Genomic DNA, 19,867 nt, shown 5'->3' on the forward strand with positions numbered 1-19,867 from the left:
ACCAGCTGATCTACCTCACTCCTATATACCTTCTCATCACCATCTAAAGTTCTGTCAATAATTGTTGTGTTGTTGGCAAATTTATAGATGGCATTTGAGATGTGTCTAGCCTCACAGTCATGGATGTAGAGACTAGAGCTATGAGTTAAGTGCACATCCTTGAGGTGCACCAGTGTTGATTGTCAGCGAGGAACAGATGGTATTAGCATTACTGATCAGCAATGACTTTGGTCTTCCAGTGAGCAAATGAAGGATCCTTTTGCAGATGGGTGTTCAGAGGCCCAGGTATTGGAGCAAGTTGATTAAAACTGAGAATGTGATTTCATTGAAAACTGAGATTTAATGAATAAACAGCAGCTTTACTAAGTACTACTATTGTCCAGGTGCTCGAAGGCTGACTGGAGAGCCAGTAAGATTGCATTTGCCACCTATGGTGGTGATAGATAAATTGCAGCAGGTCCAGGTCTTTGCTTAGGCAAGGGTTGCTTCTGGACATGACCAACCTCTGAAAGCACTTAATCACAGTAGATATGAGTGCCACTGGGCAATAGTCATTGAGGCAGCTCACCCTGCTCTTCTTGGGTATGATTGTCACCCTTTTGGAGCAGTTGGAAAACTCCAACTACAGCAGTGAGAGATTGAAGATGTTTTTGAACACTCCCACCAATTGGTTGGCACAGATTTTCGGAAAACTACTGTACCAGGTACACCATCATGGCCTGTTGCATTGCAAGGATTCATCTTTTAGAAAGATGTTCTGACATCAGCCACTGAGACAGAGGTCACAGGGTCACCAGATGTTGCAGCGATTTGCACAGGTATAATTTTATTCTCCCTTTCAAAGCATGCATAAACGGTATTGAGTTCATCTGGGAGAGAAGCACCAGAACCATTCATGATGTTAGGTTTCACTTCATAAGAAGTAATGGTCTGCAAACCCTGCCAGAGCTGAAATGTAGTCGATTCTGACTCTAACCTTAATCAGAAATGTTTTTTATTCTTAAAGTAGCCTTCTGTAGGTTGTACTTGGACTTGTTGTATAGTTCTGGATTACTGGTCTTGAAAGCTACAGCTTTAGTTTTCAACAGACTATGAATCTCCTAGTTCACCCATGGCTTTTGGTTTGGGTATCCTGGTATGTTCTTGAAGGCACACACTCATCCACATAGGTCTTGATTAAGTCATTGACACTGTGACATATTCGTTCAGATTCAAAGTTTAAAGTTCAAAGTAAAATTTATTATCAGAGTACATACATGTCACCACACATAACCCTGAGATTCTTTCTCTGTGGGCACACTTAGCAAATCTATAGAACAGTAACTGTAAACAGGATCTGTAAATATCAGGAACTATAAACTGTAAACAAACTGTGCAAGTGCAGATAATAAATAATGACCATGAATTAACAATATAACTGAGTCCTTAAAATAAGTGTAGTTATCCCCTTTTGTTCAAGAACCTGATGGTTAAGGGGTAGTAATTGTTCTTGAACCTGGTGGTGCAAGTCCTGAGGCACTTTCTATCTGATGGCAGCAGTGAGAAAAGAGCATGGCCTGGGTGGTGAAGATCTTTGATGTTGGATGCTGCTTTTCTATGTCAATGTTTCAAGTAGATGTGCTCAATGGTTGGGAGGGTTTTAGCTGTGATGTACTGGTCCAAATCCACTACCGTTTGTAGGATGAATACCTGAATATTGTTCAGTGCACTGACTCAAAGCAGTCCTGTAAATGCTCTTCCACCTTCTTGACCCTCACCACTGGTGCTCCAGTCTTTAGTCTCTGTCTATATATCGAGAATAGAAGAACAGCCAGATGATCAGATATTCCAAATTGTAGGTATGGGATGGCATGGTAAACATACTTGATGGTGATATAACAATGTAGTCTCCTTTGGTTCCATAGATGATAGGTTGATGCTAGTTGTTCAAAGATTTCTTCAAAGTGGGCTGGTTGAAATCCCCTGCAATGATAGGGAAGACATCAGGGTACGCTGCATCATGCCTGATGATTACTGAGCTTAGCTCCTCCAGTGCCTGCCTAATGTTGGCCCGAGGAAAAATGTACACTGCTAACTGGATGCGAGGGGAAAACTCCTTCAGCAAATAAAAAGGACAACATCTGACCACTAGATGTTAGTGTTTGGGTGCAAGACTGAGAGAAAGTCAGCATGTCTGTGCACCACAAATCGCAGTTCAGGAATCTACAGCACTCATGGATGAATACTTTGCCAGTAAAGCCCAGATCCTGAAACATATTTAAAAAATTGCATACACTTTGTATGTGACTTTCACAAACTGTGTTAGTCACATAAAGAGTGATGCAACTCTGGTGAATTGAATTTGAACTCTTAAATATGTTTGTAGATTGTGTAGTGACAGCAGCTTGTAGGACCACTGCCTTACAGTTTCAGAGACCCAGGTTCAGTCCTGGCCTTGGGTACTGTAGGTGTGAAGTTTGCACATTTTTCCTGTGATCCTGTGGGTTTTCTCCAGGAGCTCCAGTTCCTTCCCCCATCCCAAAGCTGTACCTGTTGGTAGGCTATTATAAATTGCTTCTAGTATTTAGGTGACTGGTAGAATTTGGAGGCAGTTATTGAGAATGTGGAGGGAAGAAAACATGAGATTTCTGTGGGATTATTGTAATTGGGTCATTGAAGGTTACTGCAGACTTGATGCTTGAAGGGCTGTTTCAGGTCTGCATATTTCCATGCTCTAAAAAGGCTTGAGAAGTGTTGTTAAAACACGTGTACTTATCAAAAAATATGATTTGTTGTCATAACTTTAGTGATGAAAGGCAGAACCTTTTCTTCAGAAAAGTGAAATGAATATAGCTTTGGGGCAACTAAAATAAGTAGGGAGACACAAAGGTTTTCAGATGTTGGAATCTGAAGTAACAACTAATCTGCTGAAAGAACTCAGATGGTCTAGCAGCACTGACCTGCTTGAGTTGTTCCAGAACCTTGATCATTGCTTTAGAAAAACAGGGCTCCTTGAAAAATTAGCATGTATGTGTAGATGGAACTGCTTGTAGTTGAGTGTAATCTATACTGCACCATATTAGGTCAAAGGAAAATGTATTTTAACCTATTAAAATAATATATTTTATTTATGTTATTGATACAATGAACAAAAGCCTTATTTGTTCATGGGATGGGAGTACATGGTTCAAAAATAACATCAAGTGGTTGGAAAGTTAAATTGCCATTGGCAACAGGCTTCACTAATTGTTTGTACAGATCTTGTACTGGGGTGTGACATTTCAATTAGTGACTCATTGCACATCTCCAAGGCATTTAGTTTTTTTTACCCTGCACTTTGGCAAAAATTTAACTGTTTGTTTCCCTTCCACAATCCACATGGATGACAAAGTGACATGACAAAATGACATGGATGGTGGCTTGATTCTTCTGGTGGAGTTAAAGAAAGACTACTGAGTATCAGTATTAACTTAGTCTGATGCCCAATAAGATATTGGATTCAGGGGATATGTCACAGACAGCTTGTTGGAAACATGCATGTTGGCTGTGATGTCCAAGGAGAAAAGAGATATGAATACACAATATTTCATCTTCTGTCATAGGCCAGAGAAACAGGCTTACCACTTTAAGAAACATTGACAATTCCTGTGAAGTTTGTTCAGTTTATTGGACACATGTATACTGCCAAACAAAACAACGTTCCTCCAGACCAAGGTACACAACACAGTCTATATAACTCACACACAACACAGAAGTAATATTACTACAAATAAATTAACAAAATAAAGTACTTTTACGACTCAAGTTAAAAAGTAAACAGTATAACATTACTGGTGCTTCGTTAGTGATGAGACCTGGGTGCTGGCAGGGATTTCAGTAGACTTACGGCCTGGGGGGGGGGGGGGGGGAGAAGCTGTTTCCCATTCAAACAGATCTTGTCTAATCCTACAGTGCCTCCTGTCTGATGGTACTAGGTCAAAGAGACTGCTGGATGGATTGGAGGAATCACTGACACCACTAAGGGCCCTGTGTATGCAGTGCTCCTGAAAAATATCTCTGATGGGTGGCGGAAAGACGGTAATGATCCTCTGAACAGTCCTTGTGATCCTTTGTGGGGACTTATGGTCAGATGCCTTGCAATTCAGTGACATAGTTGGTTAGGACACTCTTGATGGTGTTCCTATAAAAACTGGTTAGAATGTGGTGGGGGGGGGGGGAGGGAAATTTCCTCAGCAAGTGGAGATGCTACTGTGTTCTCTTGACCAAAGATGTGGTGTTGAGGGACCATGAGAGGTCATCCGTTATGTGTGCTCCCAGAAGCAGTGCTCCTAACTCTCTCCACAGAGGAGCTGTTTTGTGTGCATTGCACAGTGGTCAGACTGCAGCTTCCTAAAGTCCACCATCATCTCTTTGGTCTTGTTCACACTGAGAATCATGTGTGCTCGCACCATTCTATCAGCTGCTCCACCTCCTCTATGTACGCTGTCTCATTGTCATTGTTGGTGAGGCCAACCACTGTTGTGTTATCACTGAACTTGATGATTCAGTTTGAATTGGACCTAGCAGTGCAGTTATGCATCAGCAGCATGAACAGCAGTGGGCTGAGCACACTGTTCTTGAGGGCACCAGTACTCAGTGCGATGGAGCTAGAGATATTTCTGCTAACACAGACTGACCGTGGCCTTTCAGTCAAGAAGTCCAAGATCCAGGGGCCTAAGTTATAAGGAGAGGTTGCTTTGACTAGGAGTTTATTCCTTGTGTTATGAAGGATGAATGGTTCTGATGGACAACGGGGTGCAGAGTTGCCCATATTCCCCCCCCCCCCCGAGAATCACGAACCATTACTGTTGCTATGCTGCTCATGAGAGAGAGAGGTGAAAAGAAAACATGCACAGACATCTGCTATAGATAAGAGAGGGGAGAGAGACTTGTTGATTTACTATATTATGTCTTCTGTGAGGGTTATTTATCTTCTACCATTTTGCTCATTAACATTCCTCAGTGGACTGCCGGAGTGGGCTGGTTTGATGGACACAGTCATTCAAAATTGATTGATAGCTGAGACCCTGTGAGTAGGGATAAAAGTCAGGTCTGGAGAGACACCCTTCAGACACACCAGTGAACACTGATTGAGTGTTGGAACCCACAGGAAAGGTGGGGGCATCGGAGACCAAACAAGGAGATCAGTCAGTTAAATTCACAGTGTTACAGGTGGGGACTGCGGTGTGTGTCCACTCATGCCAGATTGACGTGTCCACCACAGAAGAACGGTCTAGCTGAATGATAGAGGGGTCATAACTGACTGGCCACAAAGATATGACGGATTAAGAAAGCAAAGGAAGGTTTGGCTGCAGTAGCTGTTATATCTTGCTCACTCTCTCTCTCCAACAATTACAACACAACAACCAATATCTACCTCAGCACACATGAACTGAACTGAACTTTATACCTTATGACAATTTATTTACCCCTAGACATTGATAGAGCTTGTTTATTATTGCTTATTATTATTCCTACACTTTTAGGTTTATTATTGCTAACTTGTGTTATCTATATATTTGTATTATTGGTATTGATTTGCTTATTTTACTAATAAACACTTTTGAATATAGTACCACCAGACTCCAATGGATTCTTCTTTCTCTGCTGGTTAGACACCCAGTTACGGGGTACGTAACACTTGGAACATAAGAGATTGAGAGGTGACATGAGATAGAAGTGTATTGGATCATGGAAGGGGCGTAGACAGGGCGAAAACGCACACACACCTGTAATATTTTCCCCCAGGAGGGCACAGATTTAAAGTCGGAGGCAAAAGATTCAAAAGGGATATCAGGGGCAGCTTCATTGCAAAGAGGGTGGTGCTTATTTGTTATGAGCTGCCAGTGATAGTGCTCGAGTTGGACATATAAACAACAGTTAAAAGCCGTTTAGTTAAGTACACAATTGGAAGAATTTAGAGGACTATGGGTCAAATGCATTCAGATGGGATTTGCTTGCTGGGCAACACAGTCAGCAAAAGGTTTATTGATGCTGTATGACTATCTCCCCAGTAGTCAGACAATTGCAAAGGTCAAAAGCGAACAGTTATCTGTAACACACAATCAAGTAATTGCATACTTGCTTGAGATTGCCATTGATGGTGCATGTGGTAAAGGCAATGGCAAGTGGATAGATGAATTGGAGGCAGCTGGATCCCACCTTCCATGAACTCCAGCTTTGAATCAAATCTCAACATTCTTCAGGTCATATGCAATGGGAGAGTTGTCAATTCTGGTGTCAATTTTAAATTACAGTCCAAGAGCATCTCAACTATTTGCAACAAACATTGTTGAAGTTTGTTTCAGTGTGCATATCTGGCTGCACGCTGGAGATTTCAGAACGCTGTGTTAAGCAGATGTTCAAGATTAACCTTAAAGATCAATACACCTTGTTCCAGTCTTTTCCTGACAAACTCGCATCCCAGGAAACAGATGAGAGTTTGATTTCAACTGTTACCACCTCAAGGGCTGTGTGCAGCAAAATAAGATTCCATCTAAGCATGAAGGATCTAACATTAGCCACATGTAATTATCTTAGCTGAAATCTACTATCTTCTGCAGCTACCTCCAACAGGGCATGGCCACCATTTAGCTATTGAGACCACAACTACTGACCTAATGCATCGGTTATTTTTTTTTCTGGAAATGGAGATACTTGCAACAACTTGCCTTTTTCTGTACTTGCTTTGCCAAGATTGCTGGCTTTCACTTATGCAGGCTGCCTTTGATAAGCACTTATTATTTTGGAGGTGTTGCATGTCAATATTGCCCTACACCTGAATCAAAATAGATTCCCTTAATGTCCTTTTAGCATAACTACCATCAGTGTATCACACAGGTTATGACATCTTAATTCTGCACCATATCTCTACAGGCCTTATAGAAAACCTACAGCAGGATACAGGCCCTTCGGCCCAGAAAGTTGTGCTGAACATGTCCCTACCTTGGAAATTACTAGGCTTACCTATAGCACTCCATTTTACTAAGCTCCATGTACCTATCTAAAAGCCTCTTAAAAGACCCTATTGTATCCGTCTCCACCATGGTTGCCGGCAGCCCATTCCACGCACTCAGCACTCTGAGTAAAAAACTTAACCCCGGACATCTCCTCTGTACCTACTCCCCAACACCTTAAACATGTGTCCTCTTGTGGCAACCATTTCAGCCCTGGGAAAAAGCCTCTGACTACCCACACGATCAATGTCTCTCATCATCTTGCACACCTATATCAGGTCACATCTCATACTCCGCTCCAAGGAGAAAAGGCCGAGTTCACTCAACCTATTCTCATAAGGCATGCTCTCCAATCCAGGTAACATCCTTGTAAATCTCCTCTGCACCCTTTCTATAGCTTCCACATTCTTCTTATAGTGAGGCAACCAGAACTGAGCACAGTACTCCAAGTGGGGTCTGACCAGGGTCCTATATAGCTGCAACATTACCTCTCGGCTCCTAAATTCAATTTCACGATTGATGAAGGCTTTCTTAACCACAGAATCAACCTGCGCAGTTGCTTTGAGCGTCCTATGGACTTGGACCCCAAGATCCCTCTGATTCTCCACCCTGTCAAGAGTCTTACCATTAATACTATATTCTGCCATATTTGACCTACCAAAATAAACCACTTCACACTTACTGCATTGAACTCCATCTGCCACTTCTCAGCTTAGTTTTGGATCCTATCAATGTCCGGCTGTAACCTCTGACAGACCTCCACACTATCCACAACACCTCCAACCTTTGTGTCATCAGCAAACTTACTAACCCAGCCCTCCACTTCCTCATCCAGGTCATTTATAATAATTATGAAGAGCAAGGGTCCCAGAACAGATCCCCGAGGCACTCCACTGGTGACCAACTTCCATGCAGAATATGACCCATCTACAACCACTCTTTGCCTTCTGTGGGCAAGCCAGTTCTGGATCCCCAAAGCAATGTCCCCTTGGATCCCATGCTTCCTTACTTTCTCAGTAAGCCTTGCATGGGGTACCTCATCAAATGTCTTGCTGAAATCCATATACACCACATCTACTGCTCTTCCTTCATCAATGTGTTTAGTCACATCTTCAAAAAATTCAATCAGGCCTCGAAGGCACAATCGGCCCTTAACAAAGCCATGCTGACTACTCCTGATCATATTATACCTCTCCAAATGTTCATAAATCCGACCTCTCAGGATCTTCTCCATAAACTTACCAACCACTGAGGTAAGACCCAGTGGTCTATAATTTCCTGGGCTATCTCTACTCCCTTTCTTGAATAAAGGAACAACATCCGCAACCCTCCAATCCTCCGGAACCTCTTCTGTCCCCATTGATGATGTAAAGATCATCACCAAAGGCTCAGCAATCTCCTCCCTCGCCTCCCACAGTAGACTGGGGTACATTTCGTTCAGTGCCGGTGACGTATCTAACTTGATGCTTTCCAAAAGATCCAACACATCCTCTTTCTTAATATCTACATGCTCAAGCTTTTCAGTCCGCTGTAAGTCATCACTACAATCACTAAGAACCTTTTCCATAATGAATACTGAAGTAAAGTATTCATTACGTATCTCTGCTATCTCCTCCGGTTCCATACATACTTTCCCACTGTCACACTTGATAGGTCCTATTCTTTCATGTCTTATCCTCTTGCTCTTCACACACTTGTAGAATGCCTTGGAGTTATCCTTAATTCTGCCCACCAAAGCCTTCTCATGGCCGCTTCTGGCTCTCCTAATTTCCTTCTTAAGCTTGTTCCTAGTAGTCTTATAATCTTCTAGCTCTCTAACATTACCTAGCTCTCTGAACCTTTTGTAACCTTTGCTTTTCTTCTTGACTAGATTTATTACATCCTTTGTACACCACGGTTCCTGTACCCTACCAAAACTTCCCTGTCTCATTGGAACGTACCTATACAGAACTCTACACAGATATCCCCTGAATATTTGCCACATTTTTCCCTACTTTACACTGAGAACATCTGTTTCCAATTTAAGCCTCCAATTCCCTGCCTGATAGCCTCATAATTTCCCTTACTCCAATTAAACGCTTTTGAATTTGTCTGTTCCTATCTCTCTCCAATGCTATTGTAAAGGAGATAGAATTATGATCACTATCTCCAAAATGCTCTCCCACTGAGAGATCTGACACCTGACCAGGTTCATTTCCCAATACCAAATCAAGTACAGCCTCTCCTCTTGTGGGCTTATTTACATACTGGGTCAAGAAACCTTCCTGAACACACCTAACAAACTCCACCCCATCTAAACCCCTCGCTCTAGGGAGATGCCAATCGATATTTGGGAAATTAAAATTGCCCATCACGACCACTCTGTTATTATTACACCTTTCCAGGATCTATTTCCCTATCTGCTCCTCGATATCCCTGTTACTATCGGGTGGCTTATAAAAAACACCCAGTAAAGTTATTGATCCTTTCCTGTTCCAAACCTCCACCCACAGAGACTCCGCAGACAATCCCTCCATGGCGTCCACCTTTTGTGCAGCCATGACACTATCTCTGATCAACAGTGCCACGCCCCCACCTCTTTTGCTTCCTCAGTGGTTGGTAAGTTGATGGAGAACATCCTGAGAGGCAGGCTTTATGAACATTTGGAGAGATATAATATGATTAGGAATAGTCAGCACGACTTTCTCAAGGGCAGGTCGTGCCTTACAAGCCTGAATGAATTATTTGAGGATGTGATTAAACACATTGATGAAGGAAGAGCAGTAGATGTATGTGGATTTCAGCAAGGCATTTGATAAGGTAGCCCATGCAAGGCTTATTGAGAAAGTAAGGAGGCATGGGAACCAAGGGGACATTGCTTTGTGTATCCAGAAGGCAAAGAGTGGTTGTAGACGGGTCATATTTTGCATGGAGATTGGTCAACAGTGGAGTGCCTCAGTGATCTGATCTGGGACCCTTACTCTTTGTGATTTTTATAAATGACCTGCATGAGGAAATGGAAGGATAGGTTAGTAAGTTTTCTGATGACACAAAGGTTGGAGGTGTTGTGGATAGTCTGGAGGGCTGTCAGAGGTTACAGCGGGACAGTGATAGGATGCAAAACAGGGCTGACAAGTGGCAGATGGAGTTCAACCCAGATAAGTATGAAGTGGTTCATTTTGTTAGGTCAAATATAGAAACATAAACACATAGAAAATAGGTGCAGGGGTAGGCCGTTCGACCCTTCAAGCCTGCACCGCCATTCAGTATCATCATGACTGATCATCCAACTCAGAACACTCTACCTGCTTTATCTCCATACCCCCTGATCCCTTTAGCCACAGGGGCCATATCTAACTTCCTCTTAAATATAGCCAATGAACCTGCCTCAATTGTTTCCTGTGGCAGAGAATTCCACAGATTCACCACTCTCTGTGTGAAGAAGTTTTTCCTCATCTCGGTCCTAAAAGACTTCCCCTTATTCCTTAAACTGTGACCCCTTGTTCTGGACTTCCCCAACATCGGAAACAATCTTCCTGCATCTAGCCTGTCCAATCCCTTTAGAATTTTATACGTTTCAATAAAATCCCCCCTCAATCTTCTAAATTCCAGTGAGTATAAGCCTAGTCGATCCAGTCTTACTTCATATGAAAGTCCTGCCATCCCAGGAATCAATATGGTAAACCTTCTCTGTACTCCCTCTATGGCAAGAATGTCTTTCCTCAGATTAGGGGACCAAAACTGCACACAATATTCTAGGTGTAGTCTCACCAAGGCCTTGTACAACTGCAGTAGAACCTCCCTGCTCCTGTACTCAAATCCTTTTGCTATGAATATTTCCTACCTCGCCTTGTCCTGTTACCACCTAAGCCCGTTAAACCAAAGCCCTAACCACTCCGCTGCCCGCTGGACATGGAGGTCTTCTTTTTAAACCTTTCGCGCTCTACTGGCTCGCCTCTCTTTAACCCAAGTAGTAAAATACTCTCTGCGCTCCGAAAACTCAGCAGTTCACTCGCAGCCTTCTTGCTCCGAACGTCTAAATGTCCTGCTGTAATCTGACAGCCCTCCACACTATCCACAACACCCCCAACCTTTGTGTCATCAGCAAATTTACTAACCCATCCCTCCACTTCCTCATCCAGGTCATTTATAAAAATCATGAAGAGTAGGGGTTCCAGAAGAGATCCGAGGCACACCACTGGTCATCAGCCTCCATGTAGAATATGACCCATCTACAACCACTCTTTGCCTTCTGTGGGCAAGTCAGTTCTGGATCCACAAAGTAATGTCCCCTTGAATCCCATGCCTTCTTACTTTCTCAATAAGCCTCACATGGGGTACCTTATCAAATGCCTTGCTGAAATCCATCTATGGCTCTACCTTCATCAATGTGTTTAGTCACATCCTCAAAAAATTCAATTAGGCTCGTAAGGTACGACCTGCCCTTGACAAAAGCCAAGCAGACTATTCCTAATCATATTATACCACTCCAAATGTTCATAAATCCTACCTCTCAGGATCTTCTCCATCAATTTACCAACCACTGAAGTAAGACTCTCTGGTCTATAATTTCCTGGGCTATCTCTATTCCCTTTCTTGAATAAGGGAACAACATCTGCAACCCTCCAATCCTCCGGAACCTATCCTGTCCTCATTGATGATGCAAAGATCATTGTCCAAGGTGCAGCAATCTCCTCCCTCACTTCCCACAGTAGCCTGGAGTACATCCCGTTTGGTCCTGGTGACTACTTTGATTTATGAAGACCAAAGTGTCGAAAGCTTTCTTTATGACCCTACCTATGCTGCCACTTTCAATGAATTATTGAGTTGTATTCCCAGATCCCTTTGTTCTACTGCACTCTTAGTACCCTACTGTGTAAGACCTACCCTGGTTGGTTGTACCAAAGTGCAATACTTTGCTCTTGTGTGTATTAAATTCCATCCACCATTTTTCAGCCTATTTTTCCAGATGGTCCACATTCCACAGCAAGTTCTGATAGTCTTCCTTGCTGTCCACTATATCCCCAATCTTGGTGTCATCTGCAAGTTTGCTGTTCAAGTTAACCACATTATAATGCAAATCATTGACATAGATGACAAACAACAATGGACCCAACACTGATCCCTGAGGCACTCCACTAGTCACAGGCCTCCATTCAGAGAAGCACCCCTTGACTACCACTCTCTGTCTTCTCCCACAAAGCCAATGTTTAATGCACTTTACTATCTTATCTTGAATACCAGACTACTGAATCTTCTTGACCCAACTTCTCACGCGAGTCCTTCTCAAATGCCTTACTAATGTCTATGTAGACAATATCCACTGCCTTGCCTTCATCAACTTTCCTGGTAACTTCCTTGAAAAAAATCTCTAAGATTGGTTAGACAGCATGGCTTTGTGTCATGTCTAAGGTTTATTCCTCTTGCTGTATCCAAGAAACTCAGTCCTAGTAGGTAACTCGTTTTCTGTGGTATGCAGTTCTGACAACAGATCTACAAGCTCCAGTAGCTACCACGGTTCTTTGTGTGGAGAGCTTTGAAAAACTGTAGGATGTATTGAACAGAGATTCTTCATTTGCCTCCGGAGAGGCAAATCTGTATCATTTGTCCAGCTTCTACTGCAGCATTCGTAACCGCACAGCTGGATTATTGATGTGAACTGACTTAACCCTACTTGCATATTCCAGCGACTCCCCACCAAGTCACTTGCAGAGAAGATCTAGCTCTCAGCTAGATCTGAGGCTTAGTTCTTCCATGGCATTGCCAAAGCTCGACTTCCAGGACAGATAACTGGCAGACTGATTGTTGAACATTTTTGGTCCTGCTGTGACTAGGTCTCAACAAGCCAGACACTGTGCCAAATCTAATGCACTTGCAGCTTCTGAATGAGAACATTGTGGCACCTGCTTGCCAAATGTGTCCTGGAATAGGCTGTCCATATTTGTGTAAATGGAGCTGGTATTGGTAGCAACTCTTGACGGAGGTTTTTGCTGTGTTGAAACTTCAGAAGGAGGTGTTATGGATTTTTGTTACTGTAGACTTTGACTGTCAATACCTTGACTATGTGAAAGGCATGTTGGCTGTGTGGTGTGGACAGCTTCTCCTTATAGAGATGGAGCACTGTCTCTTTTATAGCTAAAATTCACTAGAACATATTCTTTAGTAAATTGTGTTGGCTGTTGTGACAGCAAAGCAAGGCTGATTCTGATTGCAGACTCACAACTGTCTGTCAGGTGCAGCTTCATACACCTTTGCCTCTGCTGAGGCAGCCTCAGCTTCATGCTTTTCCCTGAGTGCACTTAATGTAGCCTCTACAGGTGGTCTGTTCATGTTTATATGTGCTTTCTCTATGTCTACAAAAGCTTTCTCCATTTGCATCTCAACTTCACATTTGGCATAAGTAGCTTTCATTCTTGCGCCTTCAGCTCTGGTGTGGGTTTGTGCTGAGAATTGTGGATTTGTTCGAGTAATGTGAGGACATGATCGATGCACCACATTCTGACCTGACTTTCAAGTCTCGGCAATTGATATTGCTTGGGTCAGAAGCTGACATTGTGTCCTGAGATGCTTCTCCAGTCCCTGGGCAATACCTTGGAAGACAAGTTACCCTTTCGCTCTACTGCTGTCACAGTGCGTATTTACAAAGCTATGCAGTGAGTTAAACACCCTTTTAAAAAGCACCCCAGGCAGATGCTTCCTTCAGGATTGTTAAAAAGATCTTGTGAAACTGTAGAAAGTTAAGTAAAATGCAAATTAAATTCAATATAAAATTGCAGTGTGCCTGCATAAACTAATACTATTGATTATTTTTGCAATTGGTGTTAACCTAGGTAATACCCACACTCAACTCTCCATAAATGTACCTTGTAAACAATAGTAAATTTGTGACACAAAGGTATCTTAATAATAAGTAATAAACATAAATACTTCCTTCAAAATATTTCTCAAATGTTTACTGATATTAATGTAACACTTACCCAACAGGCTGGTATATGTCTAGGGGAAAAGGAGATCCAGCTACACACCAACCCCACTTCCTGTACACGCAGGTGCTGTGAGAATTGAATTTATGCCTCGCGCCCGCCCACAGTATCAAACCTACAACAAATACCGTTATGAAATACACTTTAAAGAATTTACTAAAATTAAAAGAGTATTAGGCAACACAATATACATGCAAGGGAAAAAAACAAAAAAGGCGCCAACTTATCAAAGTTCAGTCAGTTTAGTGCACATCGTTGGAGCTCAAACATCGAACCATTCGACCCCTCGTCGCTTGCCTCTGACCTCCACGTCTTCGCACCTAGGACCACGCCGGTGGTCTTCTGAGCAGTGCAGCGCACGTCCACCTTCCTCGACGTCTTCCTCCCGGCTCTCTCCCAAAAGCCCGCGAACAACCCCTCCCCCAAGTTCCCAGTCTCACAAGACAAAATAACATTCCCCATTGGTTAACAAATGAATACAATTACCATATCAACAAGTATAAAGCAAAACAACTGCGAGAGAAACACTTATCAAACAAAGAAGCATTCCTACTCTTAACAAACCAAAAAACCCATTTTGAGTAACATACACAGGACATTGTATATTCTCTCCCCACCAGCAAATGTCATGCCCTCATGGCATTACCAGAGTTCCCCAACGCTTCTTGCAACACACATAACCCAACCCAGGTGCAGAAAACAGTGACATAACTACACAGAGCAGTAGAAATCACACTCGGTTCTCCTGGCACCACATATGTCAACCGCTCCGGGGGGCGCCTAATCCTCTGAGATCTCCATACCCCTTCTGCCCCACTGGGCTCCCTCTTTACCTGCGAACCCGCTGTCTCGGACTCCCCAGGTCTACCTGACAGACCCTCACCCCCTTCTTCATGGGGGTCCTCCCTCACCTGAAATCTCTCCGGCTGACGCTCGGGTTCCACCCTCTCTCTCCCCAATGTTGGCTGCCTCTCCATCTGACCCTGAAGACCTTCCCTCCTCTCCCAAATCAGTATGGGAAGGGCCAGGAGCCTCCTCTTCTAGTACTGGAGCGCCAGCGAATGGGAACAGGGGCCACTCATCTGAGTCGTCCTCTTCCGAATCGGTAGCCATTCCCGGGTGAGGGACCCGTCCCCGCTCTTCAGCAGCGGGCTCTTCCCGTTCTCCGCGCCCTCGCAGAGTCCTTGTACTGGGCGTAACCTCCCACTCGGGCTCCTTATCCACCTGCACCGCTTGACCCCAGGGGCAGCAGGTGATTCCGATGGAGTACCTTGATAGGCCCTTTCCCATCCTCGGGTTTCACCCGGTAAACGGGCAGGTTCGGCATCTGGCTCTCTATTACATAGGGGCTGGCCGCCCATCGATCTGCCAACTTGTGCTTACCAGGGAGTCCCAAATTCCGTAAAAGGACCCGGTCGCCCGGCAATAATTGGACAAACTTCACCTTTCGATCATACCGCATCTTATTTCTCTGGTTTTGTTTGGTAGCCGCCGCCTCGGCCAACTCGTACGCCCGCTGTAACTCCCTCTTCATGTCCGACACGTACTTTAGATGGGACTTCCCGGGAAATTCACCCACTCCACCTCCAAAACACACGTTAATGGGCAACCTCGCTTCCCGCCCAAACATCAGATAATAGGGCGAGTACCCTGTAGCATCATTGCGAGTACAATTGTAACAGTGAACCAATTGTCCAATATGACGACTCCACCTGCTTTTCTGCCCAATCTCCAGCGTCCCGAGCATATCCAACAGGGTCCTGTTGAATCTCTCTGGCTGAGGATCTCCCTGTGGGTGATAAGGGGTAGTCCTGGATTTCTCAACCCCAAGCATAGTCAGTAATTCCTGGATAAGGCGGCTCTCAAAGTCCCGCCCCTGATCACTACGGATTCGCCTGGGAAGGCCGTAATGAACAAAATACTTCTCCCATAACACCTTCGCCACTGTCGTCGCCTTCTGATCCTTGGTGGGAAATGCCTGAGCATAGCGAGTGTAATGATCGGTGATGACTAAGACATTCGCGATGTTACTGCTGTCAGGCTCAAACGACAGGAAATCCATACATACCAGGTCCAGAGGTCCCGCACTCTGCAAGTGTGACAGTGGAACTGCCGACGCTAGCAGGGTCTTCCTCCGGATGCAACGACTGCATCCCCTACAGTATTCTTCGACTTTCCCCCTCATCCGGGGCCAGTAGAACCGGTCTTTGAGTAATCCATAGGTCTTTTCCACCCCCAAGTGTCCAGAATCATCATGTAAGGTCTGGAGTACAGCCTGGCGATACTCCTCCGGCAGGACCAGTTGCCAACAGCAGAGTTGGTCCGGAGGCACCGTGACCCGGTACAAGATTTGGTTCTTTAACTTTAACCGAGACCACTCCTTCAACAACAGAGGCACGCATGGTGTTTCGCCTTCTCAGCCAACGCCACATCCCCCTTCTCGACCGCTCTCCACACTGTGCCAATGCCCGGGTCATTTTGCTGAGCAGCTGCCACTTCCCCCGGACTCAGTTCCGGCAACTGTTTAGTCCGCAGTGCGGTCAGGTCACAGTAAGCTAAGGGTATGGTGTCATCAAAAACTCCCAAGTGGTCCACGGCTCTTTCCATCCTCCCTCTTCCCTCAGCCTTCACGGTGATAGCAAACTGACACATCGCCTTCACTCCAGGGGCAGGGACACTCTCCCACTCCTCGTCCTTCTCCTCCTCCCCGGCTCCCGACATGACAAAGCATCCGCATCGACATTCTTGCTTCTGGGGCGGTACCTCAGGCTGAAATCATATACAGACAAGGCCGCCAGCCACCGATGTCCTGTGGCATCCAGCTTAGCCGAAGTCAGAATATAAGTGAGGGGATTGTTATCCGTTCTCACCTCAAACTTGGCTCCATACAGGTAATCGCCCAGCTTGTCCACCACCGCCCACTTCAGCGCCAGGAACTCCAACTTGTGAGTGGGATAGTTTCTCTCTGATGGCGACAAGCTTCGGCTGGCATCCGTGTGCAGCACACAGGGCTTCTGGGGATCGACCCGAAGTTAAAGGCTTCAGCGGTCAGCTCCCTTCGATGCTCCGATCCCTCCCCGTTAGGGGTCCTCACTGGTGCGCTGGACATTACAGTCACCGGGAACAGATGTGCCAGCGGCATTCCCCTCTTAAAGGTGATTTCTCTTGCCGTGGTGTTCCTGACACCTATAGCTATTCGCCTTGCATGTACCACCTCTGGTCTCTGCAATTCGGGCCTCACCAGCACCCCCGCCGGAAATCGTGTCTCCCCTTCAAGATCATCGGGGCCTCTACTAACAGGGCTTCTCCCATCTGCACTCCTGGGAATCAGGGGGTCCCCATCACTAGGGCTACCTCCCTGGGTCGGATCACCTTGGGCCTCGCCTGCGTACACCACACCGTCCCTCGTTTACACTCCGGGTCCAGGCTTGAAACACTGGATGCACCGAGAGGGTCTCCAGAAAGTGTTCCCCCCCTTTCTCCTTACAAGCTCCCGGGAGCCATCGCACAACGAGGGAGTTAGTCCCCACTAGGAGGGCAGCACCACCGGTTTCCACCGGGTCAGGACACACCAACACCAACGTCTCAATAGCTTCTGACACTCCCACATCGCCCTCCGAGAACTCCAATCTCACCGATAGGTACCCATCGTGCGGGTAGTCACCCTCGCTCACACCCCAAATCTGCAGGGCGTCAAATGGGGTTATGGGCAAATGCTTTAGATATTGATTGTAGAAAGACTGGTACAATAAGGTCACCTGCGATCCCGTATCAAGAACGACTTTTGCGTAAACTCCCTCTATCCGTAGACCCACACTGGCACGGGGTCCTACCAGCCCATCTGGAGTAGGCTTGGCTCTGGAGAACACCCCCAGCTTCAGCCGTGGCCTCTTGGACACTCCCACCTCCCTTTACTAGTGCCAGGCACCTCTCTGGGGTCCATCTCTAGCTCAGCCTCATCCTTGTAGAAGGAGTGGAGCCCCCACGGGCCCGCCTCCCCCAGAACACTGACCGCCACCGGCAGTTCCAACGTCCTGACTTCAGCTCTCGTATGAACCAACACCCAGCTAGACTCTACCTCTTTACCACACTGTCTAGCTACCAATTCTACCTGCCCAATACTCTTCAACCCACTATTGCGTCTCCCGAAACTCGAAAATTCAATCCGCTCACTGCACAAGCATACTGCGCCGGTACACCTTCAAATTCGCACCAGCTAACAATCTTAGCTCTGTCCATCTCCACTCTGCTGCCTGCACGATTCCACAGCCCCTGACAATCCAATCCGGGACGAGCACCCCACAAATGTAACACTTACCCAACAGGCTGGTATATGTCTAGTAGGGGAAAAGGAGATCCAGCCACACACCAATCCCACCTCCCGTACGCGCAGGTGCTGTGAGAATTGAATTTATGCCTCACGCCCGCCCACAGTATCAAACTCACAACAAATACCGTTATGAAATACACTTTAAAGAGTTTACTAAAATTAAAAGAGTATTAGGCAATACAATATATATGCAAGGGGAAAAAAAACAAAAAAAGGCGCCAACTTATCAAAGTTCAGTCAGTTTAGTGCACATCGTTGGAGCTCAAACATCGAACCATTCGACCCCTCGTCGCTTGCCTCTGACCTCCACGTCTTCGCACCTAGGACCACGCCGGTGGACTTCTGAGCAGTGCAGCGCACGTCCACCTTCCTCGACGTCCTCCTCCCGGCTCTCTCCCAAAAGCCCGCGAACAACCCCTCCCCCAAGTTCCCAGCCTCACAAGACAAAATAACATTCCCCATTGGTTAACAAATGAATACAATTACCATATGAACAAGTATAAAGCAAAACAACTGCGAGAGAAACACTTATCAAATAAAGAAGCATTCCTCCTCTTAACAAACCAAAAAACCCATTTTGAGTAACATACACAGGACATTGTACATTAACAACACTCAAGATTCACAGAGATTGCTGTTTTAAGGGCAAAGAAAGGGTGGATGAAAATAGATGTCTTTCCACTACATGCTTCAAGTTGAATCCAAACTAATCCGCACAGCAAATGATCTAAAAAGGTTGACTTACAGAAAGTTATGTTCATGCAAAACGGACTGCGCCTCCAGAGGCCAGAACAATATTTTTAATTTATGAAGCGGAGTAAATCAAATATGTCTTACAAGAGCTGTAAGCATGCATCCAGTGAAAATCAGTTTGCTGCATGAAAGAACAATTGACAAATTTGATTTAATGAGGGAAAGGTATTAAGGATATGGATCTGGGGAAAGTAAATTAAGTACGATACCACAAACTAATTACATGACATACATGGTTTCTAGGGTCAAAAATTCTAGGTCTATTTACATTCTACGCCAGAAACGTGGCGACAGTTGTGGCTGCCCAGCACAATCCTCGCTGATTTGACTTGACGCATGTTTCGAAGTTCATGTGATAAATTAAACATTTTTTATTTCTCTATACTTCCCTGTAAGGACAGGGAAAAGCATAAATTAAATGTAACGGACAGCCAGCTGGAAAATCTCAGTGGGTCAAGCAGTATTTGTGCAAGGAAAGGAATTGTCCACATTTCGGGTCAAAACCCTGCACCCAATTTCTGCAGTCTTTTGTGTCAAAGCCTCGCAAACTGCATTCCAGCTCCTGTAGTCTGTGTCACCACTTAAATTTATTCGTGCTCCTAGAAAGCATACTGGGAAATATATCATTGGCTTTATGTTCCAGAAAACATAAATTAACATTATACAAACTGCCGTGATATTACTCACTGCAAGAAAGAAGTGCCCTAACTATAATAGTTATGGTGACAAACATCATAACTTGTTGCTTACAGATACATTTGAATCTTTGAATTATTATGAATTATTGAACTTTCTGCTTTATATTGCCTTAATTAATTTTCATAGTTTTTGCATTTGGAAGGGAGTTA

The sequence above is a fragment of the Hypanus sabinus genome, chromosome 20 (genome assembly GCF_030144855.1).
Source record: "Hypanus sabinus isolate sHypSab1 chromosome 20, sHypSab1.hap1, whole genome shotgun sequence".
In the NCBI taxonomy this organism is placed as follows: domain Eukaryota; kingdom Metazoa; phylum Chordata; class Chondrichthyes; order Myliobatiformes; family Dasyatidae; genus Hypanus; species Hypanus sabinus.